Genomic DNA, 26,143 nt, shown 5'->3' on the forward strand with positions numbered 1-26,143 from the left:
GACTGCTTTAGTAAAATAAGTCCATGAGTTTTATACAGCTATTATCAAGTGTTAAAGACTTTTTAAAAAGCCAATAATTTGAATCTATATACTTCTTTTTTTTTTTTAGCTATGAAAAAGAGGGACTTTTTAACCATTTTAAACCTCACTGGTACATTCAGATCAGGGCAATACAAGTAATAAGTCATAGTGTCTTCACTTCCAATTACAGATGCAAAAATATTGAGTATCTGCCATCAATATATAATGCCACATTTTTCATAGATAAAATTTTTATATTAAATAGGTCAATAACTTGGTTCTTGATAATATTCCATTGGATTGTCTGTCTCTGTGTTAATATTATCTTAATGACTCTAGTGGTTTATTGTTTGATATCTGGTATCTGCACCTTGTTCTTCAAAATTGTCTTGAGTGTTCTTGGCCCTTTTTTTTAAAAAAAATATAAATCACATTGTGATGATATCTATGAGATTTTGTTTACAGTTACACTGATTATAGATTAACCTAGGGGAAATTGGTAGTTTTTGATAGGGAATTTTTATGTTCTTCAATGTGCTTTTTTTCTCTCAATTTGTTTGTTATTGTTACTATCATTTGTATTATAACATTATCTGTTACTGGTGTATGATAATGCAGTGCCTTTTATATACAGAGATTTTGTATCCAGCACTACTGCTGAAACCCTGACCAGTTTTTATAATTTGTTCTTTTCACTCTTGTTATTTCCAAGTATGAAAATATTTTTTCTTACTTTCCAATCCTTATACTCTAGGACTTCTTTATTCAATATTGAGTAGAAGTAGCATTAAAATGATATCTAGAGTTATAATTTAAAAGTTTAAGAAAGTTGTAGCAATAGTGTAGAACTATGTAGAGATAGTTCACTAAGAGTTTTATCATGAATGGATATTGAATCTTGTTGAATATGTTTTCTCCATAGTTTTCATTAATCTATTAAATATGAAGAAAAGCACATTAGTATATTTCCCAATGTAAAACCACTTTTCCATTTCTGGGATATGCCTAGTTTTTCATAATGTATTATTAATACAGTGTTGGTTATCTTTACATACTTCACATTTTAAATATAAATATTTATCTATCTATCTTCATCACCATTATCATGTTGATAAAATAAAGGGCCCTGTAAGGAAGATTCTGAGGACTAAATCTCACAGGTAACTAGGAACAATGAATTAGTATTGAGCATAATGGCCTTTAATTTTATCAATAAGCCACACACATTGCTTTAAAATGGCACAGTTAAGGAAATGTTATCTTATCTTACAAAATGTCATCTAACCAGCTGAGTAAAACAAGTCTGGGATGGATTAGAAATCCCACAATGAATGTGGTCCTAACTAACAGGGTGATAAATTAATAATGATTATCACAGATTTACAAACCAAATTCCTTTATTTATTTATATAAGGAAAGAAAGGCTAGTGAGCGATAAGGAAGTAACAGAAACTTTCAAAAACACTACTGGCAGTACCATTTATTATTATTATGATGCAGTCATGCTAATAATGATCACTATGCCCAGACTTCTTCCATATCAGTAACAGGTAGCATAACTCTTGTAGAGTAAGAACCCTTGTTGGTTTTAACCAACAGTTGCTATTACTTTTTTAGAATGACTGAATTAATGAAATACAAAACATCTAAGGCACACACATTCAGTAAATTTATCAATTTTCTGTATCAATGGTATTTTTTTAATGAAAAATTGTGCCAACTTAACCTCTGGAAATGCCATTTTTATTTCATCAATTTTTATGATAGTTCTAGCTGTATGACAGTTTTAAGAAATTACCAAAGAATATTAACAGTACTGGAGATAAACCATGTCATTTTTCTTATCCAAAATGTCATGGTTTTCTTGATTTATCATGGAGTTGGAGTATCAGATGTGTCCTGAGCCAGTTAATATACTCCCTCTGGAATCAACTTTTACCTGTTTATGCACAGTTCTAAAACTGTGAATTGGAAATTACAAGAAGGAAAGCCATTCCTAGAAAATAATTTAATAATAAAGAGACCTACAAAGAGAGACAGGTCCTAAATTAATTATTAATAAATAACTACTGTAGAATTCCAATAAAATTAGGCAAAATTAAAATATTTAGAAATAGATATGGCAGCATCCAGAAATAATCACTTTCATTGAAACTCTGTGTTTAAATATATGTAGATCATTCCCTCTGAAAGTTATGCTTTGGAAAGATTAATAATATGTACTGAACATCTACACATTTATATACACATTGTATGCTTTTAATTTTTTAAAAATATATAGTACCACTTCATGTCTGAACTTCATGGGAGTAGTTAAACATAGGAAAATAATTAAATATAAGTGTTTGAAAACCTGGAAACGGAAATACAAAATATGCCTGTGTTAGCTAACACTGTCCAACAATTCTAAGTATAGCTTCTTTAACTAACTTAGTTGAGTGAATCACTTTTCCTTGATTGGGCTCTAAATCTGCCACTCTGGTTTTGTGACTCAACTCAATTTCTCTCAGCCTTAGTTTCTTTATCCATAAGTTGGATGAATTATTCAATAACAATCATTATGTTATTCAATAACAATTCCTAACTTGTAGGATTAAATTTCTAGGAATGTCTCAAATGAATGTAAATATAGAAATCTTTTTCCATTCACTGACGGATTTACACAATTGAGAGTAAAGAGTGAAAGTGTTTTGGGATCATCCATGATCAGGAAAGAGGAAATTATAAATTCGCTTACACTCAAAAAATTTTTTAAAATAGTAAGTGAAAGTAACTACTGCATTAAATTTCAGAACATAGCCTTAGTATGGATCTTTGAAAAATATTACCTGAAATGGATAAACTGATAAAAAATGAACTGTCTATAATAGTCAAACTTAGCAAATCTTGTTAGGACTTCTCAGGGGTAAAAATAAATCTGTAAAATGGAACAAATTTTCCAACTTAAAATTAGAAATGTGGCCCATGTCCACTCTTTAGCAAACTGATCGCTGTTTTTATTTAAAGGCAGACATCTGTAGCCTCTCCACAGATTATGAGAATTGTGATCAGAAACACAACATATGGTACCAAGTGATGAATCTGAAGAGACACAGCTAAGTTTAGATCTAACTAAAATTTCTAGGTTTCACTTTAAAACTAAATGTATGATATTATACATTTTGGCATCATTTATCAGTACATAGAATTAATATATGATCTCATTCTGGTTGCTAAAAATAGAGGTATAAATGTAATGCACACTTTTTATTTGGTCTTTGCAAGAAACATCTGTTGTTTTCTTTTTGTTTTGTTTTTTTTTGGTTTGTTTATTTTGCTTTGCTGACATTTACTAAAATAAGATTTGACAATAAAGGAAAAGTAAATATAAACATGTACATATCTAAAATTTCCACTGAATATGTAGATATAAAATTAATAGATAAACACATAAGTCGATTAAAATTTTACTTATATACCAAAGCAATTCTGATAAAATGTGGATCAATATTTAGTTTTTCCAGATTATTTCTTATATTTTACACTACCTGATATCCATACATTCATAGTTATATAATTAAAATATATCGATAATGTAGATTTTTTTTAATACCGAAAACTTTTTTCAGAAGGTTAATCTATAATAGATATATGCAAAGTAAGTTAGGAAACCTCTTTGTACAAAATACCTAATGAACAAAATGGATGAAATCCTGTTATTTGTAAAACATCCATGTATTTCAGTATCAAAATAAAATGTGAGACTTGTATTTAAGAATGCTTTACATATTGGTGGAGTAGAAATGGGCATAGTTAACTCCCAGGGTTGACCAAACTTTTGGGGGCCTTCTTGTTCTTTTATCTGATTTTAGCTATTTTTAGGTTCAGTTCTCTACTAATGCTTTGCCCCTTTCGGGTGCAAAGAGTGTTTACTCTTCTGATGATCCCACCATATATTGGAAAAATGGTGAGGCCATCCATCTATGATCTTTCACTACTCACATATGTGGACACAGAAGAATTATTGTCTTGCCCTCATGCCATTTAGAGTTGTGTGTATTGGGATGGGACAAACAAGTGTATCATAGTGTCTCTCTAGACCATTTGCCTAAAAACATCATGAAAATGGTTTCCTCTGTTGTTTTTTTCCTACTTTCTGAAAGCCTTAGGTTAGTGGTTAAGAGCCCAAACCAAAGAACCAGAGTACTGGGTTTCAAATCCCGGCTCCTGTACTTATCTGCTGTGGAGATTTGGGAAAGTATTTAAATTCTCTGTACCTGTTTTCCACTTGTAAAGTAGGGGAAATAGTAGTTTAATCTTACTATTTTTGTAAGTTTTTTGTAAGTTTTAGGTGAAATAATTGATTAATTTACATCAGTGTCTGACATTTAATAAAGTTAACAAATGTTAATAATAATAATTTATTTACCATGATTTGCCATTTGTTTACCATTATTATCACCAACTACCTCTTCCTGGGCTCTTCCCAGGAAAGATGACATAAATCTCTCTGTGGCTTCAATCCCCAAACCTATGTGTTTGTTAAATCCCTAATTTCAGCCAAGTCTTGAAGAAGAGAAAGGCGACAGATCTCCTTCTCAGAAATCCAATACCATCTAAGTTCTTGAATATGGAATTGATTATTAACATTGTCCTTTAAAAACCTCCTTTCCAAGCTCATAAGAAACTTTATCTGTTCTCCTTATGCTGAAAGGATTGGGAGCCTTAAAGCCCACATGTGGTTTATTATACATTCATTATGGCCTATGTCTCCTTGAGGTCTAAGGTTTCCAAATTCAAGATTATTTTCTTGGCTTACTATAACAATTTTATCTCGGTGTAGTAGCTCTTTTTTTTTTTTGGTTGTTTCTTTTTTAATTGGAGTGTAACGTATTATCATGAATTTAGCAGCTTAAAACAATACCCATTTACTTGCTCATAGCTCTGTAGGTTAGAAGTCCAGGTGGGCTCCACTCGGCTCTTGGTTTAGGATCTCACAAAGTCAGAATCAAGGTGTCAGCCAGCCTGGGCTTTTATTTGGAAGCTTATGGGAAGAATCTGCCTCCAAGCTCCTCTTTATCGTTGTAGTATCCAGTTTCCTGCACCTATAGAACAAAGCTCCCGTTTCCTTGCTGGCTGGTGGCTCGCGGTGCCCTTAGTTTCTAAGGATCTCTCTCAAGTTCTTTCCACATTGCCCTTCCATTTCCCAGCCAGCAACATTGCATCAAATTCCCCACAGTCTTCCAGTCCCTGATTTCCCCTTCTGCTACCAGATGGAGGAAACTCTCTGCTCATAGAGAAATGCAAATCAAAATTACAATGAGGTATCACCTCACACCAGTTAGAATCTACAAACAGCAAATCCTGGAGAGGGTGTGGAGGAAAGGGAACCCTCTTGCACTGTTGGTGGGAATGTAAATTGATACAGCCACTATGGAGAACAGTATGGAGGCTTCTTAAAAAACTAAAAATAGAATTACCATATGACCCAGCAATCCCACTACTGGGCATATACCCAGAGAAAAACATAATTCAAAAAGACACATGCACCCCAGTTTTCACTGCAGCACTATTTACAATAGCCAGGTCATGGGAACAATCTAAATGCCCATTGACAGATGAATGGATAAAGAAGATGTGGTACATATATACAATGGAGTATTACTCAACCATAGAAAGGAATGAAACTGGGTCACTTGTAGAGACGTGGATGGACCTAAAGACTGTCATACAGAGTGAAGTAAGTCAGGAAGATTAAGACAGATATCTTAACACATATATGTGGAATCTAGAAAAATAGAGACACTGATGTAGAGGACAAACGTATGCATTCCAAGGGGGGAGAGCAGGGGGTGATGGTGGTGTGAGATGAATTGGGAGATTGGGATTGACATATATACGATAATGTGTATAAAATAGATAACTAATAAGAACCTGCTGTATAAAAAAAATAAAATTCAAAAAAAAAAAAGTTAGGCCCACTCCATATTTTAAGGCAACTAACAAGTAACCTTAATGATATTTGCAAAATTTCTTTGCCATGTAACAGAACATAATTACAAGTGTAATACTAGGGGATAAAAGTCATGGGGACTATTTTAGAATTTTGCAAACACACTCTGACGGTAGATACGTGAAGATCTCTAGAGATCTCCTTTGTAATCAAATAGTGTAGTAGAAAATCACGGGAAGAAATGCAGTCAAATAATATCAACAAATATTTTAACAACACATACATTGTGTGCTATTTTTCATATATCGTTGTTTGCCCAAACAATTGCTTCATAAATTACTATTAAATGAATGAATAAAAGTGAGACTGGAGGCAAGGGACTTGTCATATTTATTCTCCATTTGGTTAGGGTGGAGAATATTAACTCTGAATATTCAGTCATTTTATTCCTTAAGTTAAACCATTCCTTAACACATTATTTTAAAAAACTTAATATCCATTTTTCAATTATGACTTAATTCAAGTTATTTTTTAAGAACAGTGTTTTTTCATTATAGAATATATTTATTTCAATTATTTTTGCTTTTAAAGTTTTATTTTGAACTTTGTTTTCATTTTTCTTATCAATTATTGTCTAGATGTTTAAAATAATTTAGGGTATTATTGGTTTATAGTTCACTTTTTTTGCTATAAGGTATTAAAATTGATTTGAATATCATTAATTATAATTGCCCCCCAAAACAACTTTTAAAAAATCCAGCCTTTTAGGAAGAACTTAACATAAATTTCTTATTCTCTCCCCATCTCCTGTGAAGGAAATACTCATTTCATTGTATATTTGTATGTAAAAATTCCTTGGTATATTTTAATTTTTTTAATTATAGGGAATCTGGAATAAAAATATACAGAAATTGTCTTAAAAGTGCTTCATATGATCCTCTGGCCTGAGACTATGTGCTGAGGAACCAGTTGCACTCAGGCTGAGCAGATCGCCCTACCCACCAACTAGTTTCAGATTTAAGGATTAAAAAGCTGCCTTTGTTACTATTTTTCAAATATGCACAGTATTTTACACATGAGTGGCTACAGAGGAGCACCAATATTTTCATTTGGCTCTTCTATTAAATAAAGTCTGTAATCTAAATGGTAGAAATATACACTTACGCTGTCCAATGAAAATAGAATTTAGCATTTGGGCACTTTTATCTGTCTTGATTTAACTCATGCAAAAAGTTCGTATATTTGTTAGGAAGAAGGCACTTCAATAGTTGAGTGCTAATGGGCTTAGCTTTTTATGAAACCACAGAAAGTTTTATCCTCTAGTCTTCCGTGTTGAGCTTTTTTTTTTTTTTTTTAACTTCAGTCTTAAGAATAAGAGCTTTTCCTCACCATACTCTATATTATTTGTCTGCGGTCTATCATTCAAAAGCATTTCTTTTTAAGTACCTGCCCCGGAAGTCATAATTTCCATTTGAATCCTTTAGAAACTTGCTCACAAGCTTCTTAGATATAATCTCTCCTTCCTCTACATGTTGCCTTGCCAAACTTAATATGACAAAGCACTAAGACATTTCATGTACCTGCCACTTACTGGAAATTTCTGATTTCTGGAACCATCTGTTTCCTCTTGCTGCTAAAGAGCAAGAAATCCAATTAAGAATGGTGATAGAGGATAGAAAAGTCTTCTTGATTGTGCATGTAATTAACCAATGGAATTTAATATGGAATTTCTATTCTTAGGGGATTTCAATTACATGATAGACAACATTTTTCTCCTGAAGGGTGAAACTAGATTGAAGGACTTTAAAACAATTTTTGTCTTCTATTAAATTCTATTTCACCAATACTGAATGATTCCTTTTATTGACTGTTATTTTACATGGAAGGGAGAAGACAAGTGTTACTTAATATAAATGTCAAAGGATGTATGCATATTTTATAAAGTTGTAATAATTGATAAATCGAGCAGAATCAACTGAAAATAGGTATCTGGGGGTAATTCTATGATTAGCCAGAGAAATTTACTTCTACTCAAAGGACATGCTTATATAAGGAAGAATGGCCAAATAAATATAAATTTTATATAAGATTTTATCCATTTTCTTAGTTGAATTTCACCAGCGTTCTTTTTTATGTCAGAGGAAGAAAATGTGACCATTACTGTAATTCCTTTTTTTGTTGTTAGTGAAAATTGCAATACAAAATAGGTAATGCAACTCTAGTGCTGCCCATGAACAGTAGTACCTCAGCATATCTCTACATGAAAGCTTATTTTACTATCACTTAAGGAACTCATTACCCTTTTATGAGGCTTACATGCTGCTTTACAAATATAGCATTCTAGTAACATTATGGACGCATCATTATTCTTGCCAGTGGCATTTTTTTTTTTTTTTTTGCGGTATGCGGGCCTCCCACTGTTGTGGCCTCTCCCGTTGCGGAGCACAGGCTCCGGACGCGCAGGCTCAGCGGCCATGGCTCACGGGCCCAGCCACTCTGCGGCATGTGGGATCTTCCCGGACCGGGGCACGAACCCGTGTCCTCTGCATTGGCAGGCGGACTCTCAACTACTGCGCCACCAGGGAAGCCCAGTGGCATTTTTTAAAGCAAGGAAAAACTAGGTTGAAAACAACTTCCTTAGTGTTCTTAGTCTTTTGTACTTTGCTACTATTTCCCCAAACTTTTGTTGAAATCTGAGTTTTATTTTAGTTCATCCACCATCTGGAAGTTATTACAGTGTGAGAAAGCTTATATGATTCTGATTGAATTGTTGAGATAAGAACCTGGATCATCTTTAATAGAACAAGCTTCAGGTCCACTTCTACATAGGAACCAATGGAAGTTCAACATTAACTTTAGTTTAATATTGACACCATTTTGATTCAGATATGAGAACAGGTACTTTAGGTCCAAAAAAGTCCAGTTAGGGGGCTTCCCTGGTGGCGCAGTGGTTGAGAGTCCGCCTGCCGATGCAGGGGACGCGGGTTCGTGCCCCAGTCTGTGAAGATCCCACATGCTGCGGAGTGGCTGGGCCCGTGAGCCATGGCCGCTGAGCCTGTGCGTCCAGAGCCTGTGCTCCGCAACGGGAGAGGCCACAATAGTGAGAGGCCCACGTACCGCCAAAAAAAAAAAAGTCCAATTAACTTAGAACGCAGCTTCATTACATTAACAGTTATAGAGGTATGCGGCAAAATCTCATGTGAGATCTCCCCCAAGGTGTTTTCTATTAACAAAAACTAAAATATGAAATTTCATAAGTGATTTATTTACCATAGAGAAAAGATTCAAGATTAGTTTTATACTATCATTATCCTCACTTACTTTGATTTAAAAAAAAAATAACAGGTGAGTGAATTACAGTAAATTCTTGGGAAATTACACAAAATATTGCATGTGTCTCATAGGTAAATATTATTTCTCTTGGTGTCATGGTGAAAATAAGAGTGCCAACAGAACCAGCTCATTGTACAGTACACTTTACTTACTAATCTAGGGCATCCCAATTTAATGCATGCTTCTAAATCTACCTATCTTTTAGAGAAAGGGATATTTGAAATATCATTAGTGATATATTATGATAGAGTTATTTGGCCAAGTGAATATCAGTGAGAGATGTATGAAATATAAATTAATATATTTCTTAAGGCAATAAAAACATGACTCTAAGAATTCAGGAGGTAATGTCCCAAGTATAGCAGCATGGATGACTAGGGACTTATTAACTTCTATTGCTATATGAAAATGACATAGTTCTAAGGATGTTCTGAGTTTTCTAGAGTTAATATCCAGCAACTATCTCAAAATATGAATGAATTTCAATTATTCATTAGTATTAACCAACAATCCCTTTTGCCAATACCTCCTGACTACAGTATTTCTAAAATCAAAACAAAGATTTTTCTCTGTATCATGGAAAAGGATCTCTAAGACTTACCTGTTCAACTTCATTTATTTGTTTATGTTTGGCTGACCCTGATTTGAACCAGATGTATGCCAGGGCAGCTGGGGTAAGATGACACTACAAGGACATGAAAAATTCATAACTATAAAGTATCAGGTAATGAATAACAAATGTATTCACTATTTTGTACATTACATGACAGCTAGCTTTAAAATGCTACATGTTTTTTTCTTACAGTGAGAGCTCATTATAAAAGTATTAATAGAGATTTTATTACTCATCCAGGAACTTTTAGAAGGCTAGAAAAGACACTAAAAAGGGCGCATTTCTACCTTATTATGCAATTGTTGATGTTAACATTCCAAACACAATTTGTAGTTTTGTAACTCAACATAAAAATGTGTCAAGTAAATTTGTCCCAAATTTCAAATTTCCAGATGGACATACAAGACACTGGTATATTTGGTTCAACTATTTCAACATTATAATATGCTAGCTCAATTTTATTTTAATTAGATTTGAGGTCATTTTTTAAAGCTTTAGATAATTGACTTTGTAATCTTCATGAATGGACCTTTGATTCTGTTTTGACTGTCATTATTGGCAAATATTAATGTTTCCTTTTGATAAAAGTCCTGTTATGCAATTCGCTTAACATGGACTTGACATTTCTCTCCCACTAACTCTGTCCATTCCATTTTACCCCTTTACATCTTCACCTCGCTTCATGGGATGAATAATATTTAAAGTACAATTATTAAAGAAAATTCTAAAGAGGAGAAAACTGTTCAAAACTTTTAAGCATCTAGTAGAATTGTATAACATAATGCATTTGCTTATTTCTTAGTTTTGTTTTAGTTTAGTCAAGTACATTTTATACACCAAATATCAATGCTCAGTATCTTGGTGGCACCTAGGGATTGGTAAAGACAGAACCATTTAGGAAAACTGGGCTTCATCATTTCCAGATTTCAGAGAATTGCTTTTCAGGAAATAAGAGACTATTTAGGCAATTTTTTATTAGGAGAAATGAGGTAGAGAAGTGTAAGTTTTTTAAGTGGGTGGCATATTCAGAGTTGGAATTTTAGTTAATAAAGAGTTAGAAAGAATGAGGAGCCCACCGTTGCAAGGAGGGTCAAGAGATGCTGACCACTGGCTTTGCCATCTTTTTGAGTTGATTCAAGTTGTAAAATAATTCAAACTTTAAAGAAACTTTGAGAAGACTGTGGCTCTCAAGGTATCAGTAAGCCCTAATATTCACTCATTCATTAGATTACCAAATACTCATTAAGCATCAACTATAAATAGCAAAAAAGCTAGATACTATGTATGATCAGGTATGACACTGGTCCTATTGTTAAGGAGTGTTAAAAATATGACTTCAATTGCAATTAACTTTGGAATATTATACATAGGGAATGATTGAATAAAATATGAAGTTGTCATATCAGTGTCCATCTGGTAATTTGGACCTCAAGATAAATATAATTATTCTTATATTTTATAAGAATTTTATAAGTTATGAAAATGTATATTATGATTAGAATATTAACATAAACAATTGCATATAAGAGTAGGAAATATAGACATGGAAATGCTAAAATTCAAGAAATTTCCTAAGCAGTGGTTGTGATTTGATGAATTGACTGTTAAAAGATATTTCTCTTTTAATTTCCATCCTGGTGGAAAATTCTGCGGGCGCAATACTGATGATACTTTTCCTCATCAATTAATTGATTGGCTTTATTTGTTGGCAAATATTTGAGTGCATACTATGTGTCCAGGCATTGTTCAAGGCACTAGGAATAAAAGGGTAAATAAAATAGGCATGGTCCCTCTTGCTAACACGTATGTTTTGGACTTAAGTTCTAACAACACTAGAGTTCCACTTAGTATTGATAAAGCCATGATTTAGCTCAAATTTCTGTAACGTCAATATCTCATGTGGCAAAAGAGTGAAACCTGGGCACCTTAAGAGAGCCTTTATCCCTCCTACTGTCCCCTTTTCTCCTACTTTATGCCATCCACAACTGCCATAGTTTATTCAGCTTTATCTCATGCATTGGTTTAGCAAATATTTCTGAGCACCTGGCATGTTGGAGGTACTGATTTAATCTCTGGTGATATAGAAATAAATACAGACAGAAAACTATACAGAAAAGATCTCCTAATTAAATCTTGGGTAACGCCCCCAGTGAAAAGATGAAAATAGTAGGTGTTATCACTGGAGAGAATATAGAAAAAATATCCATGGGAGTAGATGGAGACAAACATATAAAAAGCTACTAACACCAAAGAAAGAGAAAATTTTAATATGAAACAGGTGTTTAAAAGCTGTGAAGTGTCAAGATAAATTAGGTCTGATAAAATGACTTCTTTTTTTGGCTAGTAACTCATGAAAGTAATATGAAAATTAAGAAAAAATCAATTGACCATATAATTTACAACAACGTTTTTCTCCCAAGAAATAACTACATGTGACAGAAGAGTGGTGCCTGATTTTTTTCTTTTAATTTTTCTAATTTTCCATTTTAGTCTGGTAGTAAAAATCTAGACTAATTTATAGAAACCAAGTTACAGTATCACAGCACAGGCTGGAACATGTATTCAACTAAGCACTATGTAAATCCAGTATGTATTCATTTAGCAACTGCAAATCAATAAATTAGTGTTTTACAAACCTTTGTTTATGTCTACGTATAGTACAAGTCTTTAATGACATTTTACTTTTGCCTCACTTTATTTTCAATGCTTTAATATCAACAGCATTTTAACAATATAAAGTATCTTCGAATAGAACTGTAATTTAAACATTTCTAACTATTAGTTTTAATATTTAAGTAATAATATGTACTGTTACTATGGATTTATCAATTTCTCCTAGTTGTCATGGAAATTAGAAGTAATACAAAGAATTAGGTTAAAAGAGGAAAAAGCATTATCTAATCTGGGTAACATTGCTGGGCAATATTTTCCATAATGTGTGTCTGGAATATTGATATGTTAAGGATCTCTGATCAAATATATTGGAACATGTTGGTGAACAAGGCAAATATATATTTTTTTTATTTCAAGACTTCTCAGAGATCTGATAGATCATAAAATCCATGAGGGCATAGTTTATTTCTGTCTTATTCATCTCTTATATTGTGTGTGATTCTCAATAAGTATTTATTGAATTAACACGTATCATGATACAGCTGGTTTTCCATAATGAGAGTGAAAATAGGCAGTCATTTCCAAATATATTTGGCCACAGGACCATTTTTTCCCCACAGACCATTTTTCTGTACAGACACACTTTAGGAAATGCTAACATTTGTGTAATTCATGGAAGAAGAGACTGTATTATGAGGAATACTTTTCTCCAAAACTTTCTCTAAGGCAAGTAAAAAAACAAAAAACAAAAAAAGAAAAGTCTATTATAAAGGAAATTCAGTAAACACCTATTGAATGCCTACAGCTCCAGTTATTGTGCAATGTATTGGGAATACTAAGGTGGCTTGAATCAAGTCCCTGTCTTCCAGATCTTGCCACAGGGTATGGAAATAATTTGTGCTTACCTGGCTTACTGTACTCTGAACAGTGATATTCACAGGAGGCTATAGGACGATATATATGAGGCTTTTCCCCAACTGGGGTGTTTAGGGGTAGCTTTGAGAAGGAGGACAGGCATAGCTGAATATGTAGGCATTGGCATTAGTCACAGGAGAGTGGCAAGGGCATTGTAGGTAGACGGAGTTGCAGTGGTTGAAGTGGTAAAACAGAAGTTTTGCAGGAAACTACTGAGGCTAGAAGTCAGGGAGTGGGGAAAGGTAAAGCTGAACGCACATCAATCTAGGTCACAAAGGTGATTGAACACCTTGCTTAGGCATGTGTTCAGCAAAGTGCCAGATATTATGGGAGCCTCAGGAAGTGTATGATCCATCTGCACAGACAAGATATAAACAAAGGAAAAATTAATAACAGAAGTGGTAGTTTGAGGCAGCAATACATGAGGAATGAAACAAGGGAGATGCCAAATGGCACTTGTTATACACCTATGTGCCAAGCACTTTGTTATTTAATTTCATCTGCTTACTAAGTCTCTGAGTTTAGTAACCAACATGAACAGCTGGAACAGAAATTGAAAGGCGATATAGTATACTGCATAGGGACATGGACTCTAAAGCCAGGGTGCCAGGGTTTGAATCCTGTTTGCACAATTTACAATGCAGTCATGGACACTTTACTGTAGCAATCTAGAGACTTACAGATAGAGACATACATTGTGTGTCAATTCCTTTATCTACACAAAAGGACTCAAAACAGCGCCTGTCTATTACAGAACATATAACTTGCCCAAGGTCAGGTAGCTATTTTGTAGTAGAGTCAGGATACATCTCAAGTCTGACTTCAAAGCCCAGCTCTCTTTTCACTATCTCAAGACAATGCATGATTAATTTCTAAACACACTGTGCAGACAAGAATTTCTAGGGGATCTCAGAGCTAGGAGAATTTACTTCAGGTTGAGGTAGTCAGAGAGACCTTTAGTGAAGAAGTGGGATTTGAGACAGGCCCTGAAAGATGAACTATGAGAAATGAGGAGGAAAGGAGTGAGTATTTTAAGTGAATGTACTGGCATTAGTAGAGGTATAGTGTTCAAAAGTGCAAATATCCATCTATTGCTACTTTTTCTTCTGACTTTGGTAATCCTAACAAAAGTATAGCCAGGTAAAATTAATTTGAAAGAAAAACATTAACCTAAAATCTCACCACTCTAGTCATGAAATGTTTATTTTTTCATATGTTATGTTATCTTAAAATATTTGTCCACCCATAATTTATGTTGTGATCATATGAAAACTCACTATTGAACTGTTGGTTAGTCTAGCACTATATAGCATGTCTCTGTCGCTATACTATGTAGCAACTGAAGAAAAATCATTTCAGTTGGTACTTTCCAAATCATATATGTATATATATGCACACATATATATGTGCATATATATATGCACACACATGTATACACAAATATGCATATATAATACTCTAATATATGTCCTAATATTTAAATAAACATCATCATCAGAAGCAAAATGCCTAAGCAACATTGTTGGGTCATAGTACAAAATGAAAAAAATCATTAAACATTTGTGTCAGTTAAGAGTTTATTAGTTTCATTTGTAGAAATTTATATTACTTTAAAATCAATGCATAAAGAGATTGTCTTTCATAATTGTGAGTCCAGGGATCCGAAAAGCTTTTCTCTATGTTGAGCTCCAAGAATTGCTAGTACAGGGAACTCAAATCTTACCAATTTAGGATTAATATAATAATAACAACAAAAATAATAGCTAAATTTATGGGTGTTTATGGATGGAATGTTTCAGGTACCCTTCTGAGCATTTATGAATACTTAACTTCTAGTGTCTTTTAATTTTTACATAACTGGATGAGGTGGATGTTCAGGAAATTGAAACAAGAGAAGTTAATAACTTCCCCAGATCCATCCCTGAAATACTCTCAATTGTGAAGAGGATGGAGTACTTGAATTGTCCAGACCTAGATCTTTACCCACTCCAGTGATGTTCCTAATGGTGGAAGGACTCTGTCTCACCAAAAACACAAGGCCAGACATGGTAAGGGATTTCAGAGCAGGCAAAATTATAGATGTCAACTACGGGAAACCACTTATGAAATACAAAGACCTTCCGTGTTTGCCAGGACCTTCCCACTTTCCTCCAAATGAAAATATAAACTTTTGCCTGAGTAAAATCAAGACAAAAGTGATAAATGCTGTTATTATTGGACAGAGTAAATATATATTCCTACCGGTTAGATTGCATACTTTACTGAATAGAAGAGTTAAATGAGAAAATTGACATTGCTCTGCAGCCACTAAAATGTATATGCCTGTGCATGTTTGAAAAGGAAAAATATAAAGGCAACTTTTTACTCTTTGAATCTGAAACTGGGTTGGTCCATCTGCTGGCAGCCTGAAAGCAACTAGTTCTGAAGCACAGACTTTTTTTTTTTTTTTTTTTTACAACTTTATTGGAGTATAATTGCTTCACAATGCTGTGTCAGTTTCTGCTTTATAACAAAGTGGATCAGCTATACATATACATATATCCCTATATCTCTTCCCTCTTGCGTCTCCCTCCCTCCCACCCTCCCTCTCCCACCGCTCCAGGTGGTCACAAAGCACCGAGCTGAGCTCCCTGTGCTATGTGGCTGCTTCCCACTAGCTACCTACCTCACGTTTGGTAGTGTATATATGTCCATGCCTCTCTCTCGCTTTGTCACTGCTTACCCTTCCCCCTCCCCATATCCTCAAGTCCATTCTCAAGTAAGTCTGTGTCTTTATTCCTGTTTTACCCCTAGGTTCTTCATGGCATTTTTTCCCTTAAATTCCATATATATGTGTTAGCATAAGGTATTTGTTTTTCTCTTTCTGACTTACTTCACTCTGTATGACAGACTCTAGGGCTATCCACCTCATTACAAAAAGCTCAATTTCATTTCTTTTTATGGCTGAGTAATATTCCATTGTATATATGTGCCACATTTTCTTTATCCATTCATCCCATGATGGACACTTAGGTTGTTTTCATGTCCTGGCTATTGTAAATAGAGCTTCAATGAACATTTTGGTACATGACTCTTTTTGAATTATGGTTTTCTCAGGGTATATGCCCAGCAGTGGGATTGCTGGGCCATATGGTAGTTCTATTTTTAGTTTTTTAAGGAACCTCCATACTGTTCTCCATAGTGGCTGTATCAATTTACATTCCCACCAACAGTGCAAGAGGGTTCCCTTTTCTCCACACCCTCTCCAGCATTTATTGTTTCTAGATTTTTTGATGATGGCCATTCTGACTGGTGTGAGATGATATCTCATTGTAGTTTTGATTTGCATTTCTCTAATGATTAATGATGTTGAGAATTCTATCATGTGTTTGTTGGCAGTCTGTATATCTTCTTTGGAGAAATGTCTATTTAGGTCTTCTGCCCATTTTTGGATTGGGTTGTTTGTTTTTTTGTTATTGAGCTGCAAGAGCTGCTTATAAATTTTGGAGATTAATCCTTTGTCAGTTGCTTCATTTGCAAATATTTTCTCACATTCTGAGGGTTGCCTTTTGGTCTTGTTTATGGTTTCCTTTGCTGTGCAAAAGCTTTGAAGTTTCATTAGGTCCCATTTGTTTGTTTTTGTTTTTCTTTCCATTTCTCTAGGAGGTGGGTCCAAAAGGATCTTGCTGTGATTTATGTCATAGAGTGTTCTGCCTATGTTTTCCTCTAAGAGTTTGATAGTGTCTGGCCTTACATTTAGGTCTTTAATCCATTTTGAGCTTATTTTTGTGTATGCTGTTAGGGAGTGATCTAATCTCATACTCTTACATGTCCCTGTCTAGTTTTCCCAGCACCACTTATTGAAGAGGCTGTCCCTTCTCCACTGTACATTCCTGCCTCCTTTATCAAAGATAAGTTGACCATATGTGCGTGGGTTTATCTCTGGGCTTTCTATCCTGTTCTATTGATCTATCTTTCTGTTTTTGTGCCAGTACCATACTGTGTTGATTACTGTAGCTTTGTAGTATAGTCTGAATTCAGGGAGCCTGATTCCTCCAGCTCCATTCTTTGTTCTCAAGATTGCTTTGGCTATTCGGGGTCTTTTGCGTTTCCATACAAATTGTGAAAAAAAATTTTCTAGTTCTGTGAAAAATGCCAGTGGTAGTTTGATAGGGATTGCATTGAATCTGTAGATTGCTTTGGGTAGTAGAGTCATTTTCACAATGTTGATTCTTCCAATCCAAGAACATGGTATATCTCTACATCTATTTGTATCATCTTTAATTTCTTTCATCAGTGTCCTATAATTTTCTGCATACAGGTCTTTTGTCTCCTTAGGTAGGTTTATTCCTAGATATTTTATTGTTTTTGTTGCAATGGTAAATGGGAGTGTTTTCTTAATTTCACTTTCAGATTTTTCATCTTTAGTGTATAGGAATGCCAGAGATTTCTGTGCATTAATTTTGTATCCTTCTACTTTATCAAATGTATTGATTAGCTCTAACAGTTTTCTGGTAGCATCTTTAGGATTCTCTATGTATAGTATTATGTCATCTGCAAACAGTGACAGCTTTACCTCTTCTTTTCCATTTGGATTCCCTTTATTTCCTTTTCTTCTCTGATGGCTGTGGCTAAAACTTCCAAAACTATGTTGAATAAAAGTGGTGAGAGTGGGCAACCTTGTCTTGTTCCTGATCTTAGTGGAAATGGTTTCAGTTTTTCACCATCGAGGACGATGTTGGCTGTGGGTTTGTCATATATGGCCTTTACTATGTTGAGGAAAGTTCCCTCTATGCCTACTTTCTGTGGGGTTTTTTGAAGCACAGACTTTAAATTCTTCAATCTCAACCTGGATATAGTATTTGTATAGCCCATCATTTCCCCAGTTTTACTCATTCGCATACCAAATTTATGAACTTGGCCTTCTCTGAATGCTGTCTTTATTGCCTTTAAATTAACTAATTATTTTTGCTTCAAATGGGATATTTTAAAACTTAATATATCAATGGAAAATGAGTATTTTCCAATATATATTTAAATGAATTATAATTATTCTAATTCAAATATGTATCTATGTAGTACCAAAATCCAAACTTCATGCCATCAGTGATAGTCATATTATGTATCAGAAAATACTAGTTTTGGCTCTTTTCCAAGGACTTGTTGAAGAAAAATGCCATAGTTTCCTTTATGTTGGCATTCCTTAAATGTCCTTCAGTGACACCAGGCTGACATTACACTGTGGCTTTGCTCTTTGAGCTAAATCTGACATCTTTCATAAATGGTATCAGCAGACACCACACAGTACACATTGTGTGAAAACACTATACTCATCTATTTTTCAATTTATGCTATATTTGGAGACTGTTAGTTTTTACCAATTAGAGTAGAATTGAGAGAAGTATAAAAATAATATATCAAGAAAGAAGCAAAAAATAAACGTATTCACTATTCTTTGATATTGAAAAAGTTACAATGAATTGAATAACATAAAAGTTTTTTAAATTTTTGAGAAAAATGAGTTCATTTTAATTTCTTCTCATCCCTAGTTCCAGAATTTAGACTTATGCCAGCAGCAATTTCCCCAAGATTGGGAAAGTCAGAGCTTGGTTGTCTCAGGAAATATTCTTGACCAGCAAGTTACTAGGAAGGAGAAGGGATGCATATGTACTAGTTGGGATGGGAGGGGTCAGAAAGATCCATTAGAATTGTAGTCAACTATTTGGAAGTGATGAATTGAAAGTAAAGCCATGCAAAACAAAATAGAGACACTCATTTTTCTTATTTGGCCATAACTGGTTCCCCCTAAGAAAGAAGAGGCTGCTGTGGCTGCTTTATTCTGAGTTCCATTCCATCCTGAAGTCCTGGAAGATGTTCTGGTTGGATGTCTAAAAATACATCTTAGGTCTAGAATGGAAATTTGGGTAAAAACTTCAAAGATAAAAGGAAAACACTTGCAGGCTTCGGTAGACTTGATTAACCCCCAGTTTTGCCCATCTCTGACTTATGCATGTAATTATTTTATGTATTTGTGTATTTATTGATTTGCTTGTTTTTGAACTCATGAGCCTCCATCTGTGGCAGAACATGAAGCCAGGAGCCTTGCCACATTTATCTCTACCACCCCAAATGAGAATAAAAGTACTACTTTATAAGGTTATCATAAGATTAAAGGAATCAGTACATTTAACATGTTTTGAATAGTATGAGAAACAGACCTTAATAAATGTTAGCCACTGTTTTTGACTAGACCAGAGAGTACTGATGAATTGTCTAAAATCAGTCTCTTCCTAAACATCTTGACCATGTTGAAGCACCACAAAAGAGTTTTCCATATAAAGAGCTGTTTGAAAAAGCTTTTCTTGCCTTCATCCCACTATGTCTTAACCAAGTCTACTGGAAACAGAACAGTGCATTGAACAGAGCATCAGTTCTGCAGGCCATTATCTAGTTTCATTAATTTTAATGCCCCTGAAACACCTCATTCAGACAACACAAGCATTTATGTTTTTACCTCCATGTATTCTTTTAAATAGAAGTTGTGGTAAAATTGAAGCCATTTCAATAGAAAAACAAAATGTGCGTGGTTGATCTACTCTTGTTTCCCAATACTAAAAATAATGAGAGCTATCAATTTAAAACCAAGCAGCACTCCATGCCAGGACATGGTTCTAAGAGATTTTATGTTTGATAATTTAATTTTAAAAACAGTATTATGAAATAGATAGTTTAATCTCCATTGTATAAATGAGTAAATTGGGGCACAGAGAAGTTAAATAATAGTGCAAAGGTTGAAAAATTAATACATCGTGGAATTGAATCTAAACCAGGAACACAAGCTCATGTTTTATCTTCTAAAATATGCTGTCTTCTTTTTTCTGTTGATCATATTTTTTATTTCTTGAGAGGGAAAAAAGAGTTTATATCCTGTCTTTACACTACTGCAGGCATTTTTATTCTTATTTATCATCTTGATAGAAGCATTCTAATTTTTTTTATCTTTTATATCTAACACCATAAAATAGTGCTTAAATTACCCACTAGATTATTCCCCCTCATGTAAATCTGAATTGATATTAAGGAAAGTAAAATAGTCTTTCCATGTTCAAATATTTTGGTCTCTGTGAATATTCCCCTTGAGGGGTTCTCCTCTATACCTCATAAATCATGTAATCACTCTCTGATTTTGTCATGCCAACTAAGTAGTTATAGATACATCACTAAATGACATGTGATTTATAGTTCTGGTAGGTAATCTCTGATGGCAAATATCCTTTAATGTCATCTTTCATAGGACTAAGTGCCCTTTATTAGTGATTTCTAGGTTTTAAAAAATTGAAATAGAATATTTTAAAAAATGTTATCAGAACTGTTTCATTGTCCTCATCAGACAGCATATGGATGTGTGTTTTATCTGACTTCTCACCAACATCTGATTAACTTTTAATTCCTTAGGTTTAAAAGTAAAATACAACAATTCCTGTGAACACTCAGAAAAACAAAGGATTGCTATAATGTTTTTCCAACTCTGATTGGGCTGTATAAAGTTTCCTAAAACATGCTTTTAGTGCTCATATTGTTCTTTTAATTTTTATAAAAATACTCAGTAATTTAGATGGGAACATATATATCAAAATATTTTAAAAGATGCAAAATAGGTCCATCTCTTATCATGCCAATTATTATAACTAGTTATTTAAAGATGCTATCATAACAAGATGAGTGCTATACAAAAGGAAATTCTCACAATAATTTGGACAGCTGAAATCAATGCCTGAGAACAAACGTTTGATTTTGCAGTATAACGTCTAAGACAAGTGCATTCTTTAAAAGATACTGGAAATTAAAATCTTAAAAAAAATTATTAACAGTGTGTGTGAAGTTATAGCTACTATTTCCCAAACTTTTATCATCTTTATCTTTCTGTTTGAAGAATACTGTGCTCCTTATACTTGAGGAAGTGTCCCTTGATTCCATGCAAAAACATCTACAAACCTCTTTCCAACTCTGTCTTATACTTGATTCTTTAATGTGATTTAATCATATCCCTTTACACTCATACCTGCCAGCCAATGTTGGGTTCCCTAGAATAGTAGAGTTAGGGATTAGAAGGCCCATATTTTACTGAGGGTGTACTTCACACAAATTTGTGAAGAGGAAATAAGTCAAAAATAGAAATAGCCCTGAGCAAGGATGAGGTTTTAGATAAAATCTAGCCTTGGCCTGGTCCACTGGGGTGGGGGTGGGGGTGTCTAGACCATAAGAGTTGTCCCTTTACCCACTCACTTATCCCATCTCACGTCCACAAACAATATGGTGTGCAAACTCCTAATCTCTCTTACATTCACTTACACATGGATTTGTAACTATACTGTTTACATTTAATAAAATTTAGTATATTTTCTTGAGATTTTGCTTTTATTTTTTCCTTAATGTGACTCTGGGTATATATAGGTCCATGTCACTCTTCTTAAAAGTTGCATAATATTCCAAGGCATAGTTGCATCATATTATGGTTATAACTTCCCCATTGATGAACACAAATCATTTCTGAATATTTAAATATAAAAACTAAACTTATAAGCAATATTCTAACTTCACTTTTGTGCATCTTTCTATGGAGTGGTACCAGAGTGGTAATAGAATGGTGAGGATAGAATCATGAATCTAAAGGTAACTATACTTTTTTAAAATTTATTTCCCTCAAATTACTGTTTTAAAAATTATCTAAACAATTATTCTTCTGTAAAATAGAAAGAATACTAAAAATATTAGGCAATCAAGTGGCAATAAAACTAGAAATTAATAACAAAATCAAAACAACAAACCTTCCCAAGAAACTTTTGAAGCTATTTGTTAAATAAGCCTTGCATCAAAGGGGAATCAAACTAAAATTGAGAAAGTTGTTTTAAAAAATGGCAGTGAAAACTTCAGATCAAGATCTAGGGAGTGCAATAGAAAACTAATAGCATTAAGTATGTATAGGAGAAATAAAGAATAAAAGAGAATTAATGTGTAAATCAAAAAAGTTAGAAACAAAACAAAAAATAAAAGGAAAGCAGAAAATAAAAAATAATACAGTTATAAATTCGTTAGAAAATAGCAAAACAGCAAAACCAATAATTGAATAGAAATACTTTAAAATCATTAAAATAGACAAACCCTAGAGAAACTAATCAAGAAAAAAGGGGAAGAAATCACAAATATGTAAAACACTAAATAAGGAGAAAGTAACCATTGAATTTCAGAAGAAAATTTAAAACTCATACTGTTTTGCAACATTCATGCAAATAAATCTGAAAACATGATGTAACATAATTCCCTAGGAAAAAAACATAATTCCCCTAATTAATCCCTAAGAGAAAGCAAGTTTACTTAGAAAAATTCCCATATAAGAAATACAGAGTTATCAATTTACCAAAAAGCACCAGGCATAAGAGGTTTCACCGGGGAATTTTACTTAAACTTTGTTTTTGCCAAAAGAATCAGTAAAACGGTAACATTATTTTAATCTTACATTAAAAAAAATTAGATAGATGATCTTTTCATTAATTTATAGTGCATGTCATGTGACAGTTTTATTTTTACAGATACTGTCTGCTAGGTATATTGCAAGTATTTTATTCCAGTCTGTTACCTGCTTTTTGACATCATTTATGGCTATTTTTAAACAGAAGCACACACTATTAATCAGCCCTGCAGACTTTCTTTGTGGTTTTGGGTTATTGCTCTTGCTTTAGGAAGGGCTTCTCAGCCCAAATTATAAAAAACCTTTCCCTGTGTTTTCTTTCAATACCTTAAGCTTATTTAAAAAAATTGTTTCTGAAGTCCATCTGGGATATATTATTGTGCGTTGTGTAATATAAAGATCTAATCTTAGGCTTCCCTAATTTGTAACTGATGCCCTATCATAATTAATATTTCCAGTACTGATTTGAAATCCTATCTTTAACATAATCATAAGTGTCATCCATATATCTTCATTTGTCTGCCTGTAGACTCTGTTTCATTTAATTATTCATCATTTTGTACTCACTGGCTAACATTTTATATTTTTGTGGTATTCAGTATTTTTCTTAATTTGTATGAAATACATACATTCATAAAAGATAAATAATAGAAATTATAGTAAGATTATAATCAAGCACATGTCCACTGCTTTCTTAAACTCAACTGCCAGTTTCCGAAAGAGCTACCACTTTTAACTTTTTGTTTTCCTTAGAGCATATCTCTAAATAATATAAAATTTTTTTTAGTTTACTGATATATCAACGTTAAGCATTAATTTTTAAAAATTTTTTTGGAGTATAGTTAATTTACAATGTTGTGTTAGTTTCAGGTGTAAGCAAACTGTACTATACATATACATATATCCGCTCTTTTTTAGATTCTTTTCCCATGTAGGCCGTTACAGAGTATTGAGTAGAGTTCCCTATGCTATACAGTAGGTCCTTATTAGTTATCTATTTTATATATAGTAGTGTGTATATGTCAGTCCCAATCTCCCTATTTATCCCTTCCCTCCCCCTTTTCCTCCCTGGTAACCATAAGTTTGTTTTCTGCATATGTGACTCTATTTCTGTTTTGTAAATAAGCTCATCTGTACCATTTTTTTTAGATTCCACATATAAGTGATATCATATGATTTTTGTTTTTCTCTGTCTGACTTCAATTTTTATTTTCTGATTATTTAGTTTGCTTGAACTCTCTATGCCTCGTCTTTCTCACCCCAATATATTCACATCACCATTTTTAGATACTTCATTGGTTATTTTGGGACTTTAAAGAATATAGTTATTCCTTTATTTTTGTTCCATTCTCTATAGACATTGTCTCTTAAATCCTGACTCTGAAAGTCAAAGGTATTAGCAATTCCAGAATTCACCCCTTTTATCTTCCAACTGCTGTCATTCTTTTTTTTTTTTTTTACATCTTTATTGGAGTATAATTGCTTCACAATGGTGCGTTAGCTTCTGCTCTACAACAAAGTGAATCAGTTATACACATACACATGTTCCCATATCTCTTCCCTCTTGCATCTCCCTCCCTCCCACCCTCCCTATCCCACCCCTCCAGGCGGTCACAAAGCACCGAGCTGATCTCCCTGTGCTATGCGGCTGCTTCCCACTAGCTATCTATTTTACGATTCGTAGTGTACATATGTCCATGCCTCTCTCTCGCTTTGTCACAGCTTACCCTTCCCCCTCCCCATATCCTCAAGTCCATTCTCTAGTAGGTCTGTGTCTTTATTCCTGTCTTACCCCTAGGTTCTTCATGACATTTTTTTTCTTAAATTCCATATATATGTGTTAGCATACGGTATTTGTCTTCCTCTTTCTGACTTACTTCACTCTGTATGACAGACTCTAGGTCTATCCACCTCACTACAAATAGCTCAATTTCGTTTCTTTTTATGGCTGAGTAGTATTCCATTGTATATATGTGCCACATCTGTCATTCTTAACTGACTTTTTCCTTTGAATTTATAGACAGATTCTAAGTCAAATATTAATAAACATTGTTATGACTATGTAAACATTGCTTGATAACTGTTTATTAAAGTCCATAGTTCTTCCAGTATTCCTGGAATAATACTGTCAGATCTGTGAAATCTCTCTTTTCCTTGAAAATATTTCTGGGAATCCTCTACCACCTGCTCCAGTCTGGACCCATTATTCACTGGTCCTATTATTTATCCTGGGATTTCTCATAATTCTTTGAGTGAATTCTCTTTTTTCCTTAGTCTTGTATATTTCACTTTCTTATTCTCCTATTCTTTCATTAATTCATGTGGTAAGAAATTTGTTGCACGTCTGATATAATTTGCTCTCATACCATATTCTGCATTGTGTTCTATATTCTAGTGCTTTTAAAATACTTATTGCCATTGTGAATCCAAGCTTTTTTAAGTGATCAGTTTCTTTTTCCCTTTTTCCATCTTTCAGGAAGCTTTATCATTTTCCTTTTGTTCTTAGGCTTTTGAAATTTCATGGCAATGTATCTTGATGTTAATTTATTTTTATTAGATATACTCACTACTTAATGATGTCTTTTATTTTGAAAATTCATATATATCCTTTAATAATAATAGTAATAACAATAACAATACTAGAACTAGCATTTGCATAGCACTTAATTTGTGCCTGGTGCTAGTCAAAGTGCGTTTACCTGGTATATCTGAACTCATGTAGTCCTCACAACAATGTAATAATGAAGGGTGTACTATTATTATCTCAGTTTCAAAGATGAGAAAATTCAGGTGCATAGAGGTTAAGTAATTCGCTGGAAACTGCACAATTAGAGATAGATGGAATTTAACCCAAGGATTCTGGCATTAGTCTTTGTAATCAAAGGTTAAATGCATTTTTCTGTCCAAATAAAAAGTCTTATATTTTTGTTTGTTTGATAATTACTTCGCCCTCATTCCATTGGTTTGCTCTTTAAGGAACTACTATTATTTGCTTATGAGACCTCCTAGGTTGAAATTGTTATTTTTTAATATATTTCTCCTATTTTACATCATTTTACCTTTGGTTGTATGTTTAGGTAAATTTCTTTATGACTCATCTGTCAACATATTTTATTGTTATCCTGATGGTCTTACAGTAATTGTAAAAATTACGTTCATTCCAATGTACAGACACTGTACGGAATTTTTAATTCTATGTGAGTATATTAACATAAGGAGCACTGTAAGTGCTCTGAAATGTTCCATGTACCTTTTCCTAGTCATTCTC

This window comes from Mesoplodon bidens (assembly GCF_964165515.1).
Source record: "Mesoplodon bidens genome assembly, chromosome: 4".
NCBI classification, from domain to species: Eukaryota; Metazoa; Chordata; class Mammalia; order Artiodactyla; family Ziphiidae; genus Mesoplodon; species Mesoplodon bidens.